Source organism: Bubalus bubalis, chromosome 1 (assembly GCF_019923935.1).
Source record: "Bubalus bubalis isolate 160015118507 breed Murrah chromosome 1, NDDB_SH_1, whole genome shotgun sequence".
Lineage (NCBI taxonomy): Eukaryota > Metazoa > Chordata > Mammalia > Artiodactyla > Bovidae > Bubalus > Bubalus bubalis.
The window spans coordinates 49,402,563-49,426,760 of record NC_059157.1 but is presented as its reverse complement, the minus strand read 5'-3'; the positions used below and the strand labels follow the sequence as shown (position 1 = coordinate 49,426,760).

Below are 24,198 nucleotides of genomic sequence, written 5' to 3'. Positions count from 1 at the left end.
CTCACCAATGAGTGGTATGCTAATACTTTGTTTTCAAGTAAGGAATCAAAATAAACTAGGGAAGCAGTGCTGCAAAACACTGAGGAAGACCATGGGCCCTCTTGTTCTCCGTTCTCGTAAAAACACCAACTAAAACAAACAGCAGCTCCGGTGCTATTACTCAGCCCTTGGGGTCATAGCAGACAGGTCAGGTCAAGGGCAGCTGGTTAATCAATCTGCTGACTTGGAAAATAGCCCCACGGCGAAGGCCAATTCACTCTGCAAAATGTAAACCAAGACTCACTCCTTGGGCGGAATAGCAAATGATGTTGGCATCACACCATAAAGCCTTGCTCCAGCTCACAATCCTTCCCCATGGCCAGCTCAGCCCATTGCAACACTGGATGCCTAAATAAATCTTAACTAATTATGCCACAGATTCTCCCAGGATCTATTCAGAGCAGAAATCCCAGGGAGAACAAACAGCTTGAGTTTGGAGACTTCAATAATGCTACAGTCCTTTGTGCAGGAATATTACCCGGCCAACCTCCTCCGCCCTTTGCTCTTCATTTCCCTCCTTGGTTAAGAGGTCAGCAGTAGCGTTCAACGATCCACATCTCCCTGCAAAGCATGGACGAACTCCAAGCCCGGGAAGAGGACACTCAGAAAATGCGGTGGAAATACAAAATCAACGTGGCAATCAACCCCAAGCATCTCCCAGCTAAATTCTGTAGTAACAAAAGTTAACAAACTTTACCTTCAAAGGAGCAACCTCACTGACTTATATCCCAAGTTCTGAGCTTTGTACCCATTTCATTAGTACCCTGTGTGTGTTAGTCGCTTAGTCCGTGTCCGACTCTTTGCAACTCCATGGACTGTAGCCCGCCATGCTCCTCTATTCATGGGATTCTGCAGGCAAGAATACTGGAGTGGGTTGCCACTTCCTTCTCCATATTTGTACCCTGTGTGTGTTAGTCGATTAGTCGTATCAGACTCTTTGTGACCCCATGGACTGTAGCCCGCCAGGCTCCTCTGTCCATGGGATTCTCCAGGCAAAAATACTGGAATGGGTTCCCGTTTCCTCCTCCAGAGGATCTTTCCGACCCAAGGATCAAACCCAGGTCTCCTGTACTGCAGGCAGATTCTTCGCCATCTGAGCTACCAGGGAAGCCCTGATGTATACTCTAAAGACAGCCCAAAAAAAGCAAGAAAGAAAGGGAGGGAATTAGAAGAGAGCAGTTAGACTCCAAGGAGGTGAAATGAACTGAAGGAAAACATACAGTAATCCCAGGAAGGGGACGATGGTGAGAGTTGCACAACAATGTGTGTGCACTTAGTGCCGCTAAACGATACGTGTGTGTGTGCGCTAGTTGCTTCAGTCGTGTCTGATTCTTTGGGACCGTTAGGGATTATAGCCTGCCAGGTTCCTTTATCCATGGGATTCTCCAGGGAACAATACTGGAGTCAGTTGCCATGTGCTCCTCCAGGGAACCTTCCTGACCCAGGGAGAGAACCAGAGTCTCTTATCTCTAGTCTCCTGATGACTAGTGCCACCTCATAGTACAGATATCAGAAAAGGTGGTGGAAATCCAAAATCAATGTGGTGTTCATCAGCCAACCATCTTCCACCATATTAAAATAGTATGTTGTAGATTATGTCACTTTTTCCACAATTTAAAAAAAAATTTTTTAATTAAAAAAAAATGGAAGGGGAAATGTACAGTCAGTTTATCATCAATTCACTGGGATAAGATGAAAATATGGAAAGGGACCCTGGTAATTCCACTTGCCCGGAATTAAAAAAAAAATGACAGAAGTGGTTTTGTCCCATGCTATTGCAATACCCTTTCATATTTCTGGAAGGAAGGCACCCGCAGAACTGTGACCTTGCACAACGGTAGCAGAGGAAAACACTCCACAGACTACAACTGACGATCCACTGTGTGTGTGCCAAACCGCGAGATGGGTCCCGCACGTGAAAACTCAGAGAAATCTCAGGAAGGCCCCCGAAGTAGTTTTCAGACCTCTGTCTCACAGGCTCAGAGAGCTTAGGCAATTTCCCCAGGGCCACACAGCTACAACTGAGAGCAGGAATTCAAGCCCAGCTCTTTCTGACTCCAAAGTTCTTGTTCTTACACCACCGGCACATACTCAGAAAGATTTTCTGAGGAAACTTTAAAATGCCAAGGCTCATGCATTAAATATGAACCAAACTGAAACATTTTCCCTCAGTCATTACAACAAATTTGCTCTGGCTCAGTACAAAGTAAACTTGTTAAGTGGGTTGAAATCACCTTCAATTCACATTAAATTATCAGTAAGTCTTGGGTGAATTCTAGTAAGATGTTTCCAAAACAATTTCACAGGGTGTGTCCCAGTGAATATGCAAAACCCACCCTACAACAATTTGCTCCAACAGGTATGATACTCAGGAACACAAGGTATGTTTTAATAAAACTGGAAAACATTACGTCAAAGACACATAAATATACAGTATCTTCCTCCATACAACTAGGAGACTCAGTTATTTAGTTTTAAAGGCTCTTGAAATCCTTTTTGACAGAGTTCCATAGGGCACAATTTTTTAAATGCATGTAAACTTACAAGAAGTTGTGTGTGTTTATGCTTTGTTTAAAATATAAACAAAACCAAAGTTAGGTCTTTCAAAAACGAATAAAACTGATAATACATTAGCAAGGTTGATCAAAAAAGAAAAAAGGCACAAATAACCAATTCCAGAAATGAAAAAGGAAACACTTCTACAGAAGCTATACTCTTGAAAAATATTATGAAAGGATATTATGTGTAACTTTATATATATAAGTTTAAGATGAAATGGGAAAATCCCTATTAAAAAGAAAACAAAACTCGTTACTAAAAACAAGATCATCTTAATAGCCTTACTTCTACAGAATAAACTGAACTTGCAATAATAAAAAAAATAAAATCCAAGGACTTCCTTGGCGGTCCAAGGGTTAAGACTCCACAATGCCAATGAAAGAGGGGCAGGTTCAATCCCTGGTCAGAGAACTGAGATCCCACATGCCCTGAGGGGTGGCCAAACAATATAAACAAATAAATAAATAAGATAAAATTCAAATATCCAGATCCCATCCAGGTATGGGCGAAGTATAGTGACCACAAGAAAACAATGATACAGAAGTTGTAATACCTGCAAGGTCATACAGCATAATTAACACACGTTTCAAACAGCTTCATGATGACATTCCCCTGGCAGTCCCATGTGACAGTGTCTGGAAACCTTTCTGGATAATATATTCCCCCTTCCCTAGCTGAGGATTACTGTTCCATAAAACTCCACAAACAAGGGTCTATTAGTCAGTTTTAGCAGCATTATCACAAGATCGAGTCTGGTTGTCTTTCCTGTTGAGTAAGTTACTAAAGGCTCCTTGGCGGGGTAGGAGGAAACAGCATCAAGTTCATCCCCACCTGCACGTTCTTTCTTGAGCCCACAACAAGCGATAAAGCAGGGCTCCAGCAGCCCAGACCATGCCTCCAGTTGTTTTTCCCTGGCACGTGTGCGTGATCATGCCCAGTAGCTAAATCATGACTGACTTTTGTGACTCCATGGACTGTAGCCCTCCGAAGCCAGGCTCCTCTGTCCGTGGGATTCCCCAGGCAAGAATACTGGAGTGGGTTGCCATTTCCTCCTCCAGGGGAATCTTCTCGACCCAGGGATTGAACCCCAGGTCTCCTGCATTAGCGGGCGGATTCTTTAACACTGAGCCACCTAGGAAGCCCAGCATGTGTCTAGATTGGTTTAAAAGTAAATTCATTCTACTTCTGTATCATAAACTTTGAGCAAGCTAGAGGGTGAAAGTAAACGAAGGCTAAGACTGTGGGCACAGCATCCCATTCCCCAAGCCCCAAAGTTCAGATGGAAAGCGGGCTGGGGAAGTCAGGCTGGTCCTTTCTAGCATTAGGAGAACAACAGAATCGGCAGCTAACATCCCCCCAAGTCACACCCACCCCAGAACTTGGAGAAGCCCTTACAAAATAAAACTTGGTTTTCTACAAATATAATAAGATCCACACATTCATTCGCCTTCGCTTCTGGCTCAGAGAGCAGGACAATTCTCTAAAAATTCTTACAAAAGATCAGCTTACAACACACACACACACACACACAGCTCCCACTGCTTTGCACTAACCTGTTGATCAGATATGAAACAGATGACACAGATAACAGTTAACCCCCAGGCCTCCACCTAACCAACCCTGCAGTAAGGAAACACTACACAGGTCAAAATAAAGCTCCTTGAGGGGCTCAAAATAAAACCTGAAGATTGCCGCCATTTGTCCAAGTTTATCCTCTGCTGAGACAAGTGAAGCGTCTCTTGCAATCAACCCAACCTCATGCCACCCTCCACCCAAACTTCCTCTCCCCACCCCACCCGAAATCGACTTGGGCAATCAATCTAAAGACAAGTCAGCTGCCACAGAAAACTAACATTTTTCAAGGAAAAAAGTTCCACATACATAAATAACACCTCAATAACCAGAAACCCTGGCGCTGTACTCACTCAATCAGACAGAATTAATGAGAAACGTAGACTTCCCAGGCTTCACTCCAGAATTCCCACCCAGGAGCCTGTTAGCACCACAGCTTCGGAATATTCCTTCGGAAGTTTTTGTCACTTAAAATCCCGAGACTTTAACGGGGTTCATTTTCAAAGACGTGGACACTGAACGCGCGGCAGGGCAGCCTGAGACACGGCGCATCTTTGGTGGATAACAGGATCCCACCATCTCCTTCCAGAACCCAGATTCAGTGAGATCCTCGGTTACAGACGGGGCGAGCGCGGAAAGGGGTGGGGGATGAATCGCTTTCAAAACCCCGAACCCCTTTCCCCACGAACCAGAACCCACTTGGTGGTGTCCCCGGGCAGCCCCAGCGCAGCGCGGAGACGCGCCCCGCCGATCCCGGGCGCACAGGTCCCCGCGCGGCAGCTGCGGAGCCCGGGCTTCCATCCGGCCTCTCGCCGCCCAGGGCTGGCCCACACCTCCCAACACAAAGAAATTTGCCGATGAAAAGAACCGGGTTTGAAATTCAAGCTCACCGTCGCTCAGCGAGGCGCACATGCCGCTCGCGTCTTGCTTCCCATCTCTCATAACTTTCAGTAACAGAATGAGGAAGCAGCCAGCCTTCCCCGGGCTCCAGGCGGTGGGAGTGGGCGTTACCTTGTGAAGTTTCGTGCTGTGATGAATCCGGTCATTTGGGTGTGTAGAAGAGGGTTTGTGGCTCCTCCCCGCACACCGTCGCCTCCCTCCTCTCCTCCTCCTCCAATTCGTCTCCCCTTTGGTGTGCGCAACGCCGTGGACTCCCCAGCGCCCAGCTCCTCGCATCCTTTGGGGAAATTAATTCCTAACAGGTTTTACCCATTTTTCAGACGAACCTGGTCGCCGTGCAGAAAGTCTATTTTTCGAAAGCACGTGGCAAGAAATCAGTGCCTCTTATCGGATTTAAGAGGCTATAAATCTTAAATAACTGCGCAGTACCCGCTCTCTCCCGGCAGGAATATGGGTAGTTCAGCAAGTGGAGACCTAATTTTATGAATATCGAGTTTAAAAGAGTCGAGGACAGGAAAAAATAAAAACACTTTCAGCTGCTTATTTTTCCTTTAAAGCCTATTACAAAATATTTCAGGTATACAAAAATATATTTGAAAATAATATAATGAACCAGACAACTTAAAATTCCCAATCTTCTTGGGAACTCCTCCCTAAATGCACCCCCCTGCCCCTCCTCTTTGAAATATAACTGCTGTTAATTTGATTTCCCATGAGCAATTTCCATATCACAGTTTCTAAAAATTCTAAAGGACACAAGCGAACAAAGTTCACGTGAAAGCAGTCCAGGGGTATCTTTCAGCTGGGCTTGCTCTCGGTTCCCAAACAAAAGTTCACTTAAATAAAACTTTAAAAGGACCACACATGAAATGCAGCCTCAGGTGGCCAGTTAAAGAGAAGGAAAGAAATCACAGTATAAGAAAATAGGATATCTGGAATGACAAGCAAGAGGCCCTGTCTCAAAGAGTTGAAGCATTCATGGATGAAATTGATAGATTAATAGCACATTATCATTTTACAAGGTCAAGAGCTGTGTTAAAAGCCAAGGATACTGACCCACTGCTGCAAGGGACTTTTTTCAAACAAACAGGCTACAGAAATAGAAACACAGCATTCATCATTAAAGAGGTCGTAATTGCTCAAGTGCCTGTCAGAGATACAGGCTGGGAGCAGTTACTCAGAAAAGGGAATTTTCAAGATAATCATGATAAAAATCAAAATGGTAAAAACCACGATCTGTTCAAAACTGATTCAAAAATGAGTAAGAAGTAGATGCCTAGTTGATTTATATATTCCCAGTACCTTGCTGAGAAGCTGCTGCTGAGTCACTTCAGTCGTGTCCGACTCTGTGCAACCCCATAGACGGCAGCCCACCAGGCTCCCCCATCCCTGGGATTCTCCAGGCAAGAACACTGGAGTGGGTTGCCATTTCCCTCTCCAATGTATGAAAGTAAAGTCAGTCGTGTCCGACCCTCAGCGACCCCATGGAAAGCTAGCATAAGTAAACATTTAAAGACTGTCTGATAAATGAAGCAAACAACCAAGAGAATGCTCATGAAGACTTCTGAAGGAGCAGAATGAGAAAGGAAGGCAGTGGTCCTGGATGGGGATAGTGGTTTTGGTCCCGGATTTGGATAATGGTCCGTACCCAAAGATGACTTTCCCTTAAGGGGATATTTAGCAGTATTGGAGACACAACTTGGGGGTGCAATTAGCATCTAATACGTGTCAGTCAGGGATGCTGCTAAGCACCCTAAAATGCACAGGAAAGCCCCCTTCAACAAAGGGTTATGCAGCCCAAGAAAACAATAGTGCTTGCTATTGTCAGCAAGACCCTGACAGAGGTCTTGCTATCCACTGTCACTTAATGGACATTCCATCTATGATCACCAATATTATAAAGAGACTCTCCTGGGACTTATGACAATACAGAATAGCATTTCTCCTTCCTTCCCATTGTGCAGCATTTGATGACTGATGGCCATCATGTGAGCTCAGAAGAAACTGGGCACTGGGGTCAGATCAGGAAAAAAGTTTACCGATTTGGGGTTCATGCAACTCACTAAACCAACTTCTGTTGAATTTGGATGAAGATAATCAACAGAGGGTTGAGAGGAAGATGACAGAAAGCCAGGATATCAGCTTGAGAATCATTGCATGGCTGGGCAAGGAGGCATCAGGTGCAAAGTGAAAGAGTTGTGAAAGATACAGAGGGTCGGGCTTATCCTGGTCACATCAGTCATCTCTGTGTAGACAGTCACTAGCTGGAGACACTCCACTGAGAACAGGAAGGACGTTTAATCTCATTACAGCTTACCGAAAGGCAAGTTACAAATCACTTACAGCAAAAAGAATGTAAGCATCACAAAGTCTACCTCTTTCCTACAGGTTTTTCTGGTCTCATCATTACCTAAGAAGTATTGAACACTTCTTTTAACTAGGATGCCGTATGTTTTTTTCTCCTTTCTTGAATAAGAAAGAGATTTGTTGTTGTTGTTCAGAGGGGTGATGGGTGGGTGTGAGGGGGCAGTGGGTGTGCTCATTTTGAATCCCCCTTAAAACCTAGCAGACGGCATGTTCTCAATAAATGGACGTGGGATTAAACTGAAGGAGTCCCCACTTTACTACCCACCTCTCAGGTCAGAAAAGAGAGTCCCCTGTAGTTGCTTCTGGCAGAAATCCACAGGGCACCAGGGGGTTCAAGAGTCTGAATGATCTGACAGCACATGAAGAATCTGCTGATTGCATTCAGTGGCTGACAGATTGCCAAAGACCTGACATGGGTGACAAGGGCGAGCCCGGACCAAGATCAGAACCCGAGCAGTTCCCAAGCGGCGGCCACTGGCCTCACAGAGAGGTGTCTCTTTGCACCAAAGCGCTTACTCCCATAACAGAAGAAGAGTGCCAAGCTGTGGGTCCCCCCCCACAAGCCACGTGACAAGCTGATGACAAGGAAGACACTTGAGCCCTCCGTAAGGTACCAACTCCTGAACCTGCAGTCTCTAAAGCCACTCATTTTGCTTTTTAAAATTCATATGAATTTAGGAAAAGAACAAGTAAGCACAGTTCTGAGCCCTACTCAAGCAATGAACTCAGGCATTAACAGGCAACACTTCTGTAACAGAGAAATACAACCAGTAGAGGGCACCCAACTGACTTTTGTTTTTACCAGTCATCTGGGGTCAGGATAAACCTGGAGACGATATTAATTGAAACGAGTTACTAGAGTAATCCTCCACTACCACAAGTGGGGAAAAAAGAAAGATTTACCTAAAAACCAGTTTGAAAAAAATCTACAAGCCATGACACCCTTATATGGTATTTATACTGCTTACGGATATCTATACAAGAGCTAGCTAAACCGACATAATTATAATTAATTAATCAGTTAATACATGTTGGAAACAATATTTGATATGTGGGGAAGAAAGCCACAAAGGGTTAAACGTCTCTCTTCTTTGTCAGCTGAATTTACACTCAGGAATTTACACTCAGAAAAAAATTTTTTCTTAATTTTCCCCAAAGATTTTACTAGGTCTTTATCTTGCTATTTTGTTTATTAGACCTATAATAGCTGGCTTTTAAAATTCCTTTGAAATTGTGTTCTCAACAACACAAATGCTCTTCTTAAACAAGATTCTTTTGGATGAGCTATTCAAGGGTCTTCAAAACCAACTTGCTCAGGAATCAAAGCAGCTTAACCCCAAATCATTGTAATCAGCTGAGCTGAAAAGATCTGCAAAGTTGATATTAGTGCCTGCAGTGAGCGCTCTGCCACTCTCCCCGGTCTAAATCTGGAGCTAGGAAGGAGGGCTAAGGTACCAAGTGCTCACACCAACCCGCCGTCACCTGGATCACCCTGAGTCAGCAACAAAGCTGGGGAGAAAGTGCTCCTTAAGTGAGGTGAAGCCCAACTGGGGTGTTAATTAACACCGTCAAATATTCTGAATCCAATAAAACAATTCCCCAGCATAGGTACAGATCTAAACACAGATGCGGTTAATCCTATGATGTCACTAGGGAAATTCAGAAGCTTATTCACAAATGCATTTCGCAGTTGACTGACATCTGATTGCCAAAATCAATTTTTTATGTTTGAAACTGATTGAAAGTCTAAATATGGATCCATCTCACCCAGCCTGCTTGGTGATCTGAGGATGCATTCAGGGACACTGACATGTTTGAAAACCCTTGATTCAGCCCTGGAAGAGTGAGGCCTTCCTTCTCTCTGAGAAGAAACCAAAGCCCACCCTTTCAATGTCTTGTCTTGTCTTCATGTGCAAGTGAAAGTGAAAAGTGTTAGTCGCTCAGTTGACTCTGTGTGACCCCATGGACTGCAGCCCACCAGGCTCCTCCGTGCATGGGATTCTCCAGGCAAGAATACTGGAGTGGGTTACCATGGCCTCCTCCAGGGGATCTTCCCAACCCAGGGATGGAACCCAGGTCTCCTGCATTGCAGACGGATTCTTTACCGTCTGAGCCACCAGGGAAGCCCATGATGTGCAAAGCCCTCATTAAACTTGATTTAATAAAAGAATGTTTTATGACTTTACACTTTGCACCAACCAAACTGTGAGACTCTTTCTTTCCTTTTACTCTTTCTTGAAGTGCTTATATTGTTGTTGTTGTTTAGTGGCTAAATCATATCTGACTCTTTTGCAACCCCATGGACCCACCAGGCTCCTCTGTCCATAGGATTTCCCAGGCAAGAATACTCGAATGGGTTGCCATTTCCTTCCCCAGAAAAACTCTTGACATCGTTTTTGCTCTCTGAAAACTGAATGCAAAATCAATAAGCGGAAATATTCCTGAAAAATACACCATCTGCCGAAAAAGGCATGCAAACTCTAATAGCCTTGAAAGGCCACCTCCTTTAAAGGATACGCTGCAGTGACTGTGTGGAAAGTTCCTTGAAATCCAAAGGCTTCAATTTCCTCAACCATATAAATAATGGTGTTCAAATTAATTTTCTCTGACTTCCCAGCTCTAGCTTCCAATTATATGTTTCCATGACTTTAAAGTTCCCATTGGCTTTCATTGCCCCAAATTACATTTCTTTACAGAACCACTTTTATCTCACATGCCAAGGCCAAGAGTTTCAGGACTCCAGTGGTGATTGACGTAACTGAACCCGGACTTGTAACTGGAAGGGTGAAGGGGAGAGGGGAGGAAGGGTAGCCAGCGGAAAGAGGGAACAAGGAAGACAGAGGATGAGTCCATGAACTCTCAGCCCCTATTAGCTTCACCCACATGGAGCCCAATGCTGTCCCGCCCCCACACACACACTGTGAGGCAGTTGGTTCCAAGGTCTCCAAGCGCCTTGCACAAGAGATGCATGTGGTTCGTGGGGGTGAGAGCATCTGGGTTCTCACTGGTGTGGGATCTTTTAGGCATCTCTCTGCTCAACAGTGATAAACAATAACAATTATTATTGGCATGAAGAGTCACATCACGGCTAGGTAACGAATGTACCAAGATAAGAAGTCAAGCTGTAATTTCAGTCCTGCTATCTTTCCAAAGAACATGCAGCCAAGATAACCTTACCATGCAGTACGATAGCCTCCTGCAAAAGCTGGGGCAGGGAGTGTTCTCACTGGGGAGGCCTCCTTTGCTCACAGGAGGTGCAAAAACAGGCAGTAAGAAGACCTACTTCAAGTCCAGGCTCCACTAACAACCAGGTAAGTGACTTAAAGTAAACCCTCCAGTTTCTTCAGTAAAATGGGAAGTTGACATAGATGCCTTTGACAATGGGTGGGATGGGCTAACAGGCTTTGTAGGAGCACATGCCTAATATTTTCCCTAAACGGTAAAGGGTGCAACATAGGCAAAGATATGTCAATCAGGAAATAAGCCAAGCCTGCTTCTCAAGCTATTTTAGTGTTTAGAATGTTTTTGATGTTTTTCTGTTGATATTGTTATTTTGGTCATGGATATAGATAGTGCAGTTGAGACATGAGCTTCCCTGGTGACTCAGCGGTAAAGAATCCACCTGCCAATGCAGGAGACACAGGTTTGATCTCTGGGCAGGGAAGATCCCCTGGAGAAGGGAATGGCAACCCACTCCAGTATTCTTGCCTGAGAAATCCCAAAGACAGAGGAGCCTGGCGGGCTACAGTCCAGGGGGTTACAAAAGAATCAGATACGCCTCAGTGACTAAACAACAACACAACTGAGACTAGTCACATGCTGAATGAGAGAGTGGGGCCCCTTCCAAGAGCCCAGGTCCACAGAGACCCCTCTTGAGCCCTTCCTGTCGAGCCCCTACTATGAGGAAGCAGCACGTCCCCTCACAAGGGTCACCGCAGTAAGTCACAGCAGCCTTGGGTGCTCACCAAGGACAGCCAATAAAGTAGTATTAGGTTTTGTTTTCCATGGGGAAGAGGAGCTTTTAACTTCACTTCATATTACAGGAGAATGGTAAATGTCATTTCACATTTTCTGCATTACCCAGAACATATCCAGGTGAAGCTGGGTAGGAAGGACACACCCAGCACGTGAGTACAACAGTGAAGTAAAAAGGACCACACCCACAGATGCATTTCTAACACCTGACATCTGCCAGAGTTCTCTGCTAGTGAAAGGAACATCATCAATTCAAATCAGGGGACCTGTAGTACCAGGAACTTGCTAATGGGAATCTACTCCATTCGCTTTCCCTTCCAAGCACACAAGCATTGGATTTTATGGTCTCTAAGACCACACGGCTGGAGAAGGCAATGGCACCCCACTCCAGTACTCCTGCCTGGAAAATCCCATGGACGGAGGAGTCTGGTGGGCTGCAGTCCACGGGGTCGCTAAGAGTCGGGCACGACTGAGCGACTTCAATTTCACTTTTCACTTTCATGCATTGGAGAAGGAAATAGCAACCCACTCCAGTGTCCTTGCTGGAGAATCCCAGGGACGGGGGAGCCTGGTGGGCTGCAGTCTATGGGGTCACACAGAGTCGGACACGACTGAAGCAACTTAGCAGCAGCAGCAGCAAGACCACATGGCGCCATTTTCCCTAGACACAGATCCAACATGCAAAGATTACTTTCAATCAGGAAATGAAACAAGCTTATATATCAGAATAGTAAATGGCCCGAGGTAAGGCAATAGACTCATGAAGAGTCATAGACCAGTGTATATAAGAGCCAAAACAAGGGTGGCAATCTTGTAGGTCAGAAAGGTTACGTGACCTGCTCAGGCTCACAGAATAAAATGACAGCAGACTCAGCCTAGAAGCCAGATTGATTGAAACCTACTGTTCCTTCCACCAATTCAGGTATTACCTCCTTAAAATAATTCCCTAAAATAAACATTAAAGGCAGCATAAAAGTGAAAGTCGCTCAGCTGTGTCCCACTCTTTGTGACCCCATGGACTGTAGCCTGCCAGGCGCCTCTGTCCATGGAATTCTCCAGGAAAGAATACTGGAGTGGGTAGCCGTTCCCTTCTCCAGGGGATCTTCCCAACCCAGGGATCGAACCCAGGTCTCTGAATTGCAGGCAGATTCTTTACTGCCTGAGCCACCAGGGAAGCCCAAGAATGCTGGAGTGGGTAGCCTATCCCTTCTTGAAGGGATCCTCCTGACCCAGGAATTGAACTGGGGTCTCCTGTATTACAGGTGGATTCATTACCAACTGAGCTACCAGAGAAGCCCCAAGGCAGCATATACATAAATAATTCTGAACCTCAACACAGTACAAAAGGCACATATAAATAAAAAAATGATATACATTGATCCCGTCTACAACTAAGAGCAAACCATAATAACTGGATGCACAAGAAACTTCTTGGCTCAACTCCAGACTAGCAAACAAGAGGGTCAGAAACTTGGGATGGAAGGATGCAATCAAGCCAGGATGGCTGAAGGCAGGCTGATTCACCAGCAGCCAGCGTCCTCCCAAACAAATTACAGTGGTAAGCTTGGCAAGAAAATGGGGGAAGCCTGGTAAAGACATGGGACACTCATACATGCCAAGGGTCAAGAGGGCACCCTGGTCAAAGACAAGGATCCCCCAATTTGAAAAGTCCTACTCCAAGAGCCCCAAGAAATTAAAATATATCTCCACAGATGATACAAAATGGCATCATTCCTAACTTGCACATGAATATTCAATGCAGTATTATTCACAATAGGCAAAAAGTAAAAAGATCTGAGGTGTCCATCAGCAAGTGAATGGATAAACAGGATGCCGTCTGATAAACACAGTGGAATATTACTCAGCCATTCAAAGGAATGAAGGATGATACTTGCTACATATGGATGAACCTTGAAAATGTCATGCCACAGTGACAAGGTCAAAGCCCACTCACATGAAATCCCTAGACTAGGCAAATTCATGGGTATAAAAAGGAGACCTGAGGTTACCAGGTGCTGAAGAGCAGGGGAAATGAGGATTTACTGCTTAATGGTTACAGTGTTTCTTGGAGGTGATGAAAAAGTCTGGGGCATAGACAGTGATGGTCATTGCACAATCTTGTCAATGTAATGACTGTTACTGAATTGTAAACACAAAAATGGTTAAAATGACAAGTTTTATGTTACATTTTTTTACCACAATTTTTTTTTTTTAAGATTCAAAAAGAGAATTCATCGCTTTCAAACTACTGGTTCAGGTACGTGTAGCTTTTCACAATACTGCTGTTAAAAAGTCATCCAAACTTTAAGCACGTTAACTAAGTTTTAACGTGTGCCCATTCTCCCTGTCACATCACCATGACCTCGACCACACACCAGCAGCATTTCTCTCTGACTGTAAGAGGTAAAATGGGATTGTCCAATCTGTAAAACAAAACCTCTTGTAATCACGAAGATAAAACAAGGCACACCTTTGCACATCAGGAGCTTCCACGGGTGCCAGACGTTACACCTGTCGGGAACGTCTCTCACCATGGCTCCACTTCCACCAACCCATCCCAGTCCCAAATTTCACAGCAGAACATGAAGCCAGAAAGGGTGGGATGTGAGCCCAGAACAGTAAGAGGAGAAAACAACTCAAATTCAAATTATCAAATGAAAATACTAAATGGCACACTTTTTTCTGAGAGTGATAAACAGTCTTTTATTGGGTTTGGTTCAGTTCTAGGATAAAGAAAATATAGCCATGGAAAATGTCTTATATTCCTAGTGTTTACTGTTTCAGATTTCCATTTAATTGAATATTGGTTGTTTTTTATTATTGAAACTTTGTATTATTCTTTTTTTCTACTGCTTTATTAATATACTTTTTAATTTTCACAGAGCATGTTTTATGCATTTTTCCCACGTAGCAGACCTAGACTGGCCAGGAATTCCTTTTCTAGTCACAGGCCTATTTTCTAATTTTTGTAAAGCCTCAGTCCCCCATCTGTAAGACAGGTTATAATGTGGGTTGGCCAACAGTTCCTTTGGGTTTTTCTGCAACACCTTACAGAAAAGATGGACGAACCTTTGGCCAACCCACATAGTATTTTACTTGTGACGCTACAGGACGCTGAAAGCACTGAGAAAATTTATGAAGACCTCCGTCAAAAGCATAGGACTGGGGTCTGCTCATCAATGTTTGTATCTGGTCCTCATGACAGTGCAACAAAGTGTAGACCCATTTAACCAATAAAGAGACTGAGGCACACAGGGGTTTCGTGAATTGCCCAGAGCTGTTCAACAGGAGGAGGCAGGTCTGAAATTCTAACTTGGTCTCACAGAGGCTGGGAGCCTGGCTCTTCCCGACCTCAATGCTACACTTGGCCTATAACCTTGACATTCACCACTGACCTGGGCAGCCTCACGTGCACTGCATTTGTTTCTACTGTCCTCATCGCCTCCGACTGATTCTCAGTGCCTCACAAAGTCACAGAGCTGAGTCTGATTCCCGAGGCCTGTGCTTACTCACAGGGCGCCTGCTTCCCTCCCAAGACCAAATGGAGCGGCAAGCCACATACTTCAGAGTCTGACATGAAGTTACTGGAAGATGATCATCATTCCATCTGAGAAAGATGACTGAACAAGGTATCTAAGGTGAGCAAGTTCAACTGGGCAACAGTCAAAGAATATGCATAACCCACATGAAGAAAATTCATCAGTTCAGTTCAGTCACTCAATCATGTCCAACTCTTTGCAACCCCATGGGCTGCACCACGCCAGGCCTCCCTGTCCATCAGCAGCTCCCACAATTTACTCAAACTCGTGTCCAAAGAGTCAGTGATGCCATCCAACCATCTCATCCTCTGTGGTCCCCTTCTCCTCCTGCCTTCAATCTTTCCCAGCATCAGGGTCTTTTCAAACGAGTCAGTTCTTCGGATCAGGTGGCCAAAGTACTGGCGTTTCAAGCTTCAGTGTCAGTCCTTCCAATGAATATTCAGGACTGATTTCCTTTAGGATTCAAAGTGTCCTTTCGCAGAACCAAGGTCCCCTGCCAGAGGCAAGTTCCAGGTCCAGGTTGAGATAATTATCCATTGGGTGGGTATTTTATACTAACCTATTTGTAGTGTTGGTTCCCAGTCAAAAGAAATACATGATGAACAGAAACTTGCTGGCGCTCAACCAGCTCACACTCTCCCAGACTTCCCACTGAAGCGCAGCAGGTGAGTCAAAGGATGACACACGGCTCTTGGCGTAGGTACCAAGAGTTACCCGTGCCTCCTGGTCAGAGTGGAGGAGGATCCTCTCCAAGAGACCTGACCAACGCCTCACCAGACCACCTGAAACCCTGAAGCTCAGCTTTCCACTCCCAGCCACCTGGCTACTGAGAAAAGGGATTTCTCAGCATCGGATTACAACCATGCCCAACCTGCCACGCTTTGAGATCTTTGCAGAAGGCTGGCGATGACCAAGATAAGCCATCTCAGCTTCAATGCGTTCACACACCTTGCTCAAGCTCGGGTTTATGACTCAGACTCCTCCCTCCTCCCAAAGCCCTGTGCCCTGAGAGCCTTTGTTCTTCTTTGCTGGCCACAGATGAACTCAGCCCATTGGAGAACAGCTGTAATCCCTTCCCTGCTGAACTTTCCATCGGCAAAAATTAGTCAGGTCGGCTGGGTGTGAGGTCAGCTGTTTCCTGAAGGAACACCCACCAGAGAGTTCCCTTTCCCGCTCCAAAGAAAATCAAATATAGCTCTTAACCAGCCTCATACATGCTACTGGCACATACATGGACCCTACTGACTCAGTCGACTTAAATAACCAAAAATAATATTCTTGGCTTTTGGCATTAGCATGGGATTTTGTTTTCATGGGAACATGGTGCCAGCTCATGCTATTTGCTCTGGTGGAAACGTGCATTCATTCTGAGTACACATGGACCCTAGATTTGAGCCCTTTATTCAAAGTACCTTTTCTGGGAGGTCCTTTCCCCTCCCTCATCTTCTTTCCCACTTCCCTGCTTTATTTCTTCCTCCTTTATACACACAGAATATGTTAACACACAGGCACTACATCAACAAGAAAAAGATCAACAACCAAATAGAGAAATGACAAGTGATTTAAACAGGTCATTCACAAAAGAGGATATTCCAAATTGGCCAAGAAACCCATGAGCAGGCGTTGAGCCTTCATCAGGAAAATATAAAATAAAGAAAATCCCCTCATTACCAGAACAGCTAGAATGAAAATGAGTGATAATGCCAGGGGTCCCCGAGAACATGAAACAACAGGAACTCTTTTACATTCTCAGGGACAGTGGAACTGGCTCAACTTCCTTCTGTACTAAAGATGAAAAATCAGCAATTCCACTCCCAGAGATAAACCCAAGAAATGCATGCACATGTGCACTCAGGAAACTGTCCCCAAACATTCTCTGCAGCATTATTCACAGTAGCCAAATGTTAGAACTAACCCATTTTTCACCAGCACTAGAATGGTTAGATCAGTTACAGTCTGTATATACAATGAAACTGAAATAGTGAAAATGGACAAATTAGACCTACACACAAGAGAGATGAATCTCACTCTTTAAAAACTGAGGAAATGAAACCATACCTAAAATAGTAAATAAAGAATGGTGGCTCAGATAGTAAAGAACTGCCTACAATGTGGGAGACCTGGGTTGGATACCTGAGTTGGGAAAGGCTACCCACTCCAGTCTTCTTGCCTGGAGTATTCCATGGACAGTGGAGCCTGGTGGGCTACAGTCTGTGGAATCTCAAAGAGTCAGACACACCTGAGTGACTTTCACTTTAACTTGAGCTTCCCTGGTGGCTCAGCTGGTAAAGAATCCGCCTGCAAAGAGGGAGACCTAGGTTCCATCCCTGGATTGGGAAGACCCCCCTGGAGATAGGAACAGCTACCCACTGCAGTATTCTGGCCTGGAAAATTCCATGGACTGTGTAGTCCCTGAGGTCACGAGGGAGCCACTAACACTTTCACTTTCTGCTCATATAAGATTCAAAACTAAACTACAGTGCTCAAAGAGACATAATTGAGTAATAAAACTGAAGAAAAGCAAAACCATGATTCCAAAGAAGTCCGGCCCAGTTGTTATCTTCAGGAGGTGGGAGGAGATCCTGATTAAGCACAGAGGGGCAGGTCTTCTGGCGGGGCTGGCAATGTTCCATTTCTTAATCTGGTGATGACCACACCCACCTTAGAGTGTACATTCAAGTGTGCTATTCCAAACGGGTGCCCCTTTCACAATTTAAAAAGAGTTTAGAAACCCCCTCCACCAAGAAAATCCACATGAAAACTATCTTGGAGAAAAATATCTTTCATCAAATATTAAGAGATCAGAGCAGATCAGTCACTCAGTCGTGTCCAACTCTTTGCGACCCCATGAATCGCAGCATGCCAGGCCTCCCTGTCCATCACCAACTCCCGGAGTTCACTCAGACTCACGTCCATCGAGTCAGTGATGCCATCCAGCCATCTCATCCTCTGTCGTCCCCTTCTCCTCTTGCCCCCAATCCCTCCCATCATCAGAGTTTTTTCCAATGAGTCAACTCTTCACATAAGGTGGCCAAAGTACTGGAGTTTCAGCTTTAGCATCATTCCTTCCAAAGAAATCCCAGGGCTGATCTCCTTCAGAATGGACTGCTTGGATCTCCTTGCCATCCAAGGGACTCTCAAGAGTCTTCTCCAACACCACAGTTCAAAAGCATCAATTCTTCGGCACTCAGCCTTCTTCACAGTCCAACTCTCACATCCATACATGACCACAGGAAAAACCATAGCCTTGACTAGACGAACCTTTGTTGGCAAAGTAATGTCTCTGCTTTTGAATATGCTATCTAGGTTGGTCATAACTTTCCTTCCAAAGAGTAAGCGCCTTTTAATTTCATGGCTGCAGTCACCATCTGCAGTGATTTTGGAGCCCGGGAAAATAAAGTCTGACACTGTTTCCACTGTTTCCCCATCTATTTCCCATGAAGTGATGGGACCGGATGCCATGATCTTCGTTTTCTGAATGTTGAGCTTTAAGCCAACTTTTTCACTCTCCTCTTTCACTTTCATCAAGAGGCTTTTGAGTTCCTCTTCACTTTCTGCCATAAGGGTGGTGTCATCTGCATATCTGAGGTTATTGATATTTCTCCCAGCAATCCTGATTCCAGCTTGTGTTTCTTCCAGTCCAGCATTTCTCATGATGTACTCTGCATATAAGTTAAATAAACAGGGTGACAATATGCAGCCTTGACGAACTCCTTTTCCTATTTGGAACCAGTCTGTTGTTCCATGTCCAGTTCTAACTGTTGCTTCCTGACCTGCATACAAATTTCTCAAGAGGCAGATCAGGTGGTCTGGTAGTCCCATCTCTTTCAGAATTTTCCAGTCAAAGGCTTTGGCATAGTCAATAAAGCAGAAATAGATGCTTTTTTGGAACTCTCTTGCTTTTTCCATGATCCAGCGGATGTTGGCAATTTGATCTCTGGTTCCTCTGCCTTTTCTAAAACCAGCTTGCACTGGTCATAACAAACACCCTCTTCCAACAACACAAGAGAAGACTCTATACATGGACATCACCAGATGGTCAACACCAAAATCAGATTGATTATATTCTTTGCAGCCAAAGATGGAGAAGCTCTATACAGTCAGCAAAACAAGACCAGGAGCTGACTGTGGCTCAGACCATGAACTCCTTATTGCCAAATTCAAATATTAAACCCCTTCCCAAATAAGAAAGCCTCTTATTTTTAGGCTACAGATATAAAATCCTGTATAAACAGCAGTGCTTCATAAAAAAAAAAAATCTCTGAAAGAAAGTTCAATGACTAAGACAGTTAGTGACACATAATATAACATTCTTGTTCTAAAGGGAATACTTAATGCATGAAGCCATTCTTCGCTACTAGCCATTTAAATTAAATCTACTAGCCATTTAAAATACTAGTAGGTCATATGGACATAGATTCCAGTAACTCTTTTCCTTGAGGACTATTGTCATAAGAGTGACTGATTAGAAATAGACTCTGATGCTGGGAAGGATGGAAGGCAAAAGAAGAAGGGAGTGGCAGAGGATGAAATGGTTAGAAAGCATCAACAACTCAGTAGACAAGAATTTAAGCAAACTCCGTGAGATAGTGGAGGACAGAGAAGCCTGGTGTGCTGCAGTCCATGATGTCGAAAAGAGTCAGACACAACTTAGGGACTGAATGATAACAACAGACAAGATCTTCCCAACCCAAGGATGTAACCCAGGTCTCCCACATTGCAGGCAGATTCTTTACCGTCTGAGACACTAGGGAAGCCCGAGATATAGATAGATAGATAGACATGATGTATATATTTATTATTATGTACACATATACGTACATGTTTATGTACTATAGCTCAGTCAGTAAAGAATCTGCCTGCAGTGCAGGAGACCTGGGTTCAGTCCCTGGGTTGGGAAGATCCCCTGGAGAAGGAAATGGCGACCCACACCCATATCCTTGCCTGGAAAATCTCATGGACAGAGGAGCCTGGTGGGCTGCAGTCCATGGGTTCACACGACTGAACAACTAACACTTACTTATGTATTATATACAGCCAGCATAAGAATATGCCACTCAATATGCACTCAATATGCCAGCAAATCTGGAAAACTCGGCAGTGGCCATGGGACTGGAAAAGGTCAGTTTTCATTCCAATTGTTTTATTGAAGAATTGATGCTTTTGAACTGTGGTGTTGGAGAAGACTCTTGAGAGTCCCTTGGACTACAAGGAGATCCAACCAGTCCATCCTAAAGGAAATCAGTCCTGAATATTCATTGGAAGGACTGATGTTGAAGCTGAAACTCCAATACTTTGGCCACCTGATTGTAAAAAGCTGACTCATCTGGAAAGACCCTGATGCTGGGAAAGATTGAAGGCGGGAGGAGAAGGGGATGACAGAGGATGAGATGGCTGGATGGCATCACCAACTCGACAGGCATGAGTTTGAGTAAACTCCAGGAGTTGGTGATGGACAGGGAAGCCTGGCATGCTGCAGTCCATGGGGTCGCAAAGAGTTGGACACAGAGCGACTTAACTGAAGCATAAGAATACACCTCTTGCGAGGACTTTAAGATGAAAGAAGCATGTAACAGTGGGCTCAGCACACTGACTGTCTTCCCTACTTCTAGGGAGTCATTGAAGGTATGGACCTAATGCTTACAACTTGGAGGCGCCAGAAAGAAAGTACAGAAGAGGCAGCGGTCAGCCCCCACTGACCCCAAGGACTCCAGCCATTCACCCAATAAGGTTTGCCCTTGTCCTCATGATGAATCACGGAACCATTACCCTTGAATGTGCTATAATTTTTTATTTTAAAGAAATGCCCAAAGGACCATTCATCTCTTAGAGCACTCTTTCTTACCCACACCATGAAGCAATTGATTTCTGTATGTTCCGATGAGTAGCCAACCTATAAACAGGAACATCAAGCTCTGTGATGTCTTTTTTGCCGAGGAGTAGTGGCGGAGACCACTCCTTTCCTCCTTTATTTGTTACTATTTTTCTCTACATGCTTCACCCTTTATTCTTCCTCCATCCCCAGACACAAAGGGTGGAATAATTATTAAACCCCAAGCCCCTGAACAGTCATTGGCCCAGAGATGAGTTGACCATCTGTATTAGCCAATCAGAGAACTTCCTTGGGAATAATTTTTTTTAAACTGAGGAAGTCAGTCTAGAGCTGCTGGCAGCCAAGTCTCTGCTGTGTTCAAGCTAGACAGAGAAATATCTAAATCAACTCAGGGAAAAATGGGGATGAAAGACAGAGACTCCTGATGTGCTGACACCCCTGGGTCTAACTGTCCCCCAAACCCAGCTTCATCGTGCTCCTTACAGGGTCCAATGTTTCCATTTTGACCTTCTTTAAATCAACTTGTGTTAGTCACTCAGTCGTGTCTGACTCGTGATCTCATGGACTGTAGCCCAACAAGGCTTCTCTGTCCATGGAATTCTCCGGGCAAGAATACTGAAGTGGGTTGCCATTTCCTTCTCCAGGGAATCTTCCCCACCTGGGGATTGAACCTCGGTCTCCCACACTGTAGGCAGACTCTATACCAAGTGAGCCACCAGGGAATCAACTTGAGTTTCTAAACCTTGCAACACAAAATTCTAACTAATATTGCTGGGATCTCATTTTTCTTTTTTAAATGGTTTTATTGTTGTTGTTGCTACTTTACTGATGGAAGATGCAGAAATCTGCCCCTATGATCTACAGCACACCTCCACACCACACATTTGTGAAAAAATCATTTGTGAGTCCCTAAGCTTACTCTCTTTTTTTTAATTTTTATTTTATATTGGAATAGAGTCAATTAACAATGTATTAGTTTCAGGAATAGAGCAAAGTGATTCTGTTATACATATACATTTGTCTATTCTTTTTTAAATTATTTTCCCATTTACATAATACTGAGCAGAGTTTTCTGTGCTACACAGTAGGTCCTTGTTGGGTGGGAGTGTGTGTGTGTGTGCGTGTGTGTGAGCGCGCACGAGTGCGCTAAGTCGCTTCGGTATACGGACTGTAGCCCGCCAAGCTCCTCTGTCCATGGGATTCTTCCAGCAAGGATACGGCTGTGGGTTGCCATGCCCTCCTCCAGATCGCCCCAACCCAGGGATCGAACCTGAGTCTCCGATGGCTCCTGCACTGGCAGGCAGGTCCCTCACTACTGGTGTCGCCTAGGAAGCCCCCTTGTTGGCTATCCATTTTAACTACAGCAGTGTGTGTCCACGTCCATCCCAAACTCCCTAACTATCCCTTCTCCCCACCCTTCCCCACTGCAAACCGAGTTCCTTCTCTAAGTCTGTGAGTCTGTTTGTGTTTTGTAAACGTTTGCTCTATGCAGAATCTGTCTCTTTTTACTTCTTTTAAAACTACACCCTGGGTGTGTTCTTCTCCCTATTTTATTTATTTCTTATTTACTCTTGATTTTTTTTCTTTTCCCAGTGTTGAAGGACACGTGGCAAATATCTTGGATTTTTCTCTGTTCCGTGAGAAGGGTGATCTCCCCCAAATTAAGACCTGAAAATGGAGCAGCAGCTGTAGATGCTTTTGCAGCATCCAGATTACGATCTTAGAGCTCTTCCCAAAGAAACCTCTGTAGCTCTGAGGAAACTCCACGCTTGGGGCAACCAAAGGAAGTGCCTTTGCAACCGCACAACATGCAATGGAACCACAGAAACGAAAAAAAAAAAGCCACTTCCGGTATATTTTCTGAAGCATTTCGCTTAAAAGGAGATCTAGAAAGAAACAGCAGGAAAAACACAGAGCAAAACAGCTCCTTGACAACAGAGGAGAATGTTCAGGGCTGCAGGGGTCATTTGCATTGACTTCATACATCTCTCCATTATCCTGATAATAAAGGACATAATTTCAGCATTTTCTAAGAGAGCAAAAATGCATTCCTCCTTTCTCCAGCCAACAGTTTTCTGAAGTAATTCCACGGTGGGCTCACAGGACACCCCCACCCCCTTCCCTGCCCTCGACCTGCTTCCTAGGGATGGATTAGAGGCCCCAGCAACTGCATAGTTTTACGTTTCTCTGAACCACAAAAAAAATTAAAAGGATCCCAGGTGGAATAAACTTGTTCAGCAAAGAACCACGTAAAAGTGAAATCGCTTCTAGAGAGCTCTCTCAGAGCTTAATGAATGGGACTCCATTTCTCAATCGAAAATTCTGATCAAATGGGAAGCCTTTCAGAGGTTCCTGCTGAAAACCCACTCTGCTGGCCTTGCAACCAGGAGCTGGAGTGGAGTATTGGGGAGCAGAGGAAGCTATGTTAGACAGTGGAATAGTGGAACTGAGAAAATACTGGAATATGAGCCACAGAGGGAGAGTAAAGCACAGCTCAACCTACAGGAATTGCTGATATGAGTTGGGCTTCACATGGTAAAGAATCCGCCTGCAATGCAGCCGACCCGGGTTCAATCCCTGGGTTGCGAAGATCCCCTGGAGAAGGGAATGGCTACCCATGAGTACTCTTGCCTGGAGAATCCCACAGACAGAGGAACTTGGCAGGCTACAGTCCATGGGGTCGCAGAGAGTCAGACATGCCTGAGCAATTAACACTTTCCAATTCAATACCATCTAAGCTCTACAAACATATCTTGGAGCAGCTAATGCCATGGTGGCCAAAAACTGCCATGGTAGATGGATGGTTGGACAGACTAAGAAGAGGATGATGACAATCACAACTAAGTGAGTGTATACTGATGCAGGGGAGAAGGAGGGCAGGCAGACCACATCAAAATCACTGAGCAATGGCCTGGACCAGAGTGGACAGACTTTTTCTATGAAGAGCAGATAGTATTTTAGGCTTTACAGATATTAAAGGCTTACCTCAGTTCAGTTCAGTCGCTCAGTAGTGTCCAGCTCTTTCCGACCCCATGGACTGCAGCATGCCAGGCCTCCCTGTCCATCACCAACTCCCAGAGTTTACCCAAACTCATGTCCATTGAGTCGGTGATGCCATCCAACCATCTCATCCTCTGTGGTCCCCTTCTCCTCCTGCCTTCAATCTTTCCCAGCATCAGGGTCTTTCCAGATGAGTCAGCTCTTTGCATCAGGTGGCCAAATTATTGGAGTTTCAGCTTCAACATCAGTCCTTTTAGTGAACATTCAGGACTGACTTCCTTTAGGGTGAGCTTACCTGGATCTCCCAAAATTCCTACGTTTTAACACTGGGCTTCCCAGGTGGCGCTAGTGGTAAAGAATTCGCCTGCCAATGCAAGAGACTCAAGAGATACAGGCTTAATCCCCACATTGGGA

General features: G+C 44.7%; 1 protein-coding gene and 1 long non-coding RNA gene across 5 annotated transcripts in view; one reads left to right on the top strand and one right to left on the bottom strand.

The window, feature by feature from the left end:
- TIAM1 (TIAM Rac1 associated GEF 1) overlaps positions 1-24,198 on the bottom strand; it is a 459,371-nt gene that overhangs the window by 230,517 nt on the left and 204,656 nt on the right. The window contains exon 1 of one of the 4 annotated variants that reach the window (XM_044939642.2): positions 5,182-5,907. The exons of 2 other annotated variants lie outside the window; for them this stretch is intronic. The gene's annotated coding sequence lies outside the window, so the exon portion shown is untranslated. Of the gene's footprint in view, positions 1-5,060; positions 5,908-24,198 lie in introns of those variants that run through there. One more of the 4 variants, XM_006053558.4, reaches the window with a different exon arrangement.
- On the top strand, positions 10,328-23,334 carry LOC123332726. Its single transcript, XR_006549706.2, has 5 exons — positions 10,328-10,748; positions 13,629-13,669; positions 14,928-15,050; positions 20,564-20,681; positions 22,378-23,334. It is a non-coding gene; the product is annotated as an uncharacterized LOC123332726 (long non-coding RNA).